General features: G+C 41.3%; 1 long non-coding RNA gene across 1 annotated transcript; it reads left to right on the forward strand.

Annotated features, from left to right (window-relative positions):
• The first annotated feature begins 1,459 nt into the window (after positions 1–1,459).
• LOC122457778 lies at positions 1,460–2,029 on the forward strand. The gene is made up of 2 exons (XR_006277454.1): positions 1,460–1,628; positions 1,888–2,029. It is a non-coding gene; the product is annotated as an uncharacterized LOC122457778 (long non-coding RNA).
• Positions 2,030–3,392: the final 1,363 nt, after the last annotated feature.

Raw genomic sequence — 3,392 nt, forward strand, 5'->3', positions numbered from 1 at the left:
GGGGAAGGAGAGCGAATGACTGACCTCAAGAAGTCAGAGTTCAGTGCCTATTTTGCTTCAGTCCAGGGTGGAGTAAAAATCAATATTTGGTTTTTAAAATTTAAAAGGTTTTTTAATTTCTCCATTTTTTGATCAGAAAACCATCTGAATAGTCATAATTAAGAAGCATTATAGCTCAAAGATCTAATCATGGAATAGGGATTATAAAGTAATTCTATAGTATGAGAATATATTCATGTAACCTTTAGTAAAACTTTTCTTAAGTTCCAATAGTTCATGGATTAGGGACTGAATCTTATGGGGTTCCAGGGGCTTCTGTATAGATTATTTAGGTTAACTTTTCTATCTAACCAATGGGACTCTGCCATCAGAGATGCTTAGTTTTGCAGTTCTCAAACTGGATTTGTCTCCAGAGAACATACTTAACAGCAAAAAATTGCTTTAAAATATATAGGGGGGAGAAATAAGACCTCAATCCTATTGTCCACCGATTTGCAGAGGGACACAGTCAATCCCTTACCTCTCTAGAAATGCAAAACTTCAAAAAGTTCAATGAATAGAAGATTGGGTGTGGAATAGATCTGGACAAGAAGTCTGGAGATAAATGTGAGAAGGAAGAGACAGGCAGTAGAAACAAAAGCGAAACTGTTTTGAGCAGCATATTCCAGAAGTCTTGAGGTCTTCCTGAGTGTAGCCTTCATTGATTTGAGATCTACCATACCATTCTCTCACTAGAAGGGAACCTATAATGGCAGCAGGTTTGGGAATATTTTAATGATGATCCTTTATCATAGAATATCAGGGTTGGAAGGGACCTCATGAGGTCATCTAGCCAACCCCCTGCTCAAAGCAGGACCAATCCTCAACTAAATCATCCCAGACAGGGCTTTATCAAGCCTGACCTTAAAAACCCTCGAAGGAGCTTCCACCACCTCCCTAGGTAACCTATTCCAGTGCTTCACCACCCTCCTAGTGAAAGTTTTTCCTGATATCCAACCTAAACCTCCCCCACTGCCACTTGAGACCATTACTCCTTGTTCTGTCATCTGCTACCACTGAGAACAATCTAGATCCATCCTCTTTGGAACCCCCTTTCAAGTAGTTGAAAGCAGCTATCAAATCCCCCCTCACTCTTCTCTTCTGCAGACTAAACAATCCTAGTCATTCCCCCTCCCCCCCCCCCCCCCGCCCAGCCTCTCCTCAGTCATGTGTTCCAGTCCCCTAATAATTTGTTGCCCTCCGCTGGACACTTTCCAGTTTTTTCCACGTGTAGTGTGGGGCCCAAAACTGGACACAGTACTCCCAGATGAGGCCTCACCAATGTCAAATAGAGGGGAACAAGCATATTCCTCGATCTGCTGGCAATGCCCCCTACTTGTACAGCTGAAAATGCCGTTAGCCTTCTTGGCAACAAGGGCACACTGTTTACTCATATCCAGCTTCTCACCCACAGGTTCTGCAGCAAAGGACCTAGGGGTTACAGTGGACAAGACATGCCTGTGAAATGCAAACAGTGCAACAAAGAAATGCAAGGCCCAGTTGCCCAGAGGAAACAACATCCTGATAAGTGTTCCTTCTCAGGAGGAAGCTCCTCTGAAGATGATGAAAGAAACATGCAGGATTTTCAGGTTCGTAAACTTTTTTTTTCATACTTGTTTCTTAAGGACTGACAGTCTTCCTTCTGGACTATTCTTGAATTCTCATGTTTGAGCAAAAAAATATAGTTGTTACTTTATGGTACTAGCATTTTATATGCAGTTGTGATAAAAATATCTGAAATAGATCTTCCTTTTACAATTTCACCTTTAAAGTAGTACTGAATGTCAGTGAATGCAATGAGTAATACTAAAACAGGATTAAATAACTACAGTGACTTATTTTGTTGAGGAGACTCCATCCTCAACATATAGGATTCTAAAGACTATCCACCTTTAAGATCACCATCACTTTCTATAGTTTTAGTTATCTGCCAATGATGTTTGTCACATCATGTATGTCATATAGCCACAGTATATCACCTGTAGCAAAAGGTCTTGTAGCAACCTTGTCTATGGTTGTTTCTGGATGATGGAGATGAGAACCAGCAGATTACAAGAAGAGGTAATTGAGAGTTGCCTGGTTTGTTATGCAACAAACTCTCCTTTCCATGATTGAGAACCCACACTTCATTAAAATGGTTCAGTCATTAAGACCAGGATACCATCCACCCAACAGAGCAGATGTTGCAGGCAAATAACTGGATAAAGTGTAAGAAATAGAGCAGTGTGTAAAAGGTCTAGAGGGTGAAATTGTTAATCTGAGTCTTGATGGGTGGAGCAATGTCCACAATGACTTTTGTATGTGCTTGTGTGACAACAGAAGGGAATGGCTTCCTTACCAAAACAATTGATACATCAGGAAATGCACAAACAGCAGAATACTTACAAGAAGTATCAGTAAAAGCTATAACAAACTGTTGGGGGGGGGGGGAATTCAAATGTCTAGCATGCAGCTTGGTCATAGACAATGCTGCAAATGCATCCAAGGTGAGGAGAAATTTAGAGTGAAGAGTCCCAAGTAATAACATATGGCTGCAGTGATCATTGATGCACCTCCTAGCCCAAGACTTCAGTATTGAAATTGCAAAATACTTCCATAACAACCACCGTGCAGCAACTGCTCTGAAAAAAGTGGGAGGAACCAAGCTAACTCAGTAGTGAACTGTCTTGAGCACTATATCAAGAACTGGCCTAATCTGATGGTACTATCACAGCCAAAGTTCCAACATTGGGCTTAAGAGAAATGTTGAACACATGCTGAGTACCTTGGCCTAACTCCAACATGTTCCTGGACTGAACAGTCCATTTGTAAGCTCCTAGAGGATAATAAGGTTAAGGGAATAGGCAGCATGGATCTAGTAAGAGCAAATCATGCCAAACCAGCCTAGTTTCCTTCTTTGCCCGTATTATTGGCCTAGTGCAGTAGGGGGAGGAGCAATAGATGTATGATGTACCTTGACTTTTAGTAAGACTTTTGACACCATTTAAATCTGGGTATGTTCTTGAGAAAAGAAGACCTGAGGGGAACCTGAGAAGTCTTCACATATATTAAGGGCTGTTTATAAAGAGAAATGATCAACCTTTCTCTAAATCTCCTGATGGTAGGCCAGAAATAGGCTTAATCTGCAGCAAGGAAAAGAGTAGTTAAACTCTGGACTAGACTTCCAAGGAAGGTTAGGGAATCCCTATAATTTCTTAAGTAAAGATTGGACTTACACCTGTCAAGGATCTAGGTTTACTTGGTCCTGCCTCAGCACAGGGGCCTTGACTAAATGACATCTCCAGTTCCCCTCCAGCCCTATATTTGAGTCTAGTGCTGTGAAGACAACCGTTTAGTCCCCACTCCTTGGATTT

Source organism: Dermochelys coriacea, chromosome 1 (genome assembly GCF_009764565.3).
Source record: "Dermochelys coriacea isolate rDerCor1 chromosome 1, rDerCor1.pri.v4, whole genome shotgun sequence".
Classification (NCBI taxonomy): Eukaryota; Metazoa; Chordata; order Testudines; family Dermochelyidae; genus Dermochelys; species Dermochelys coriacea.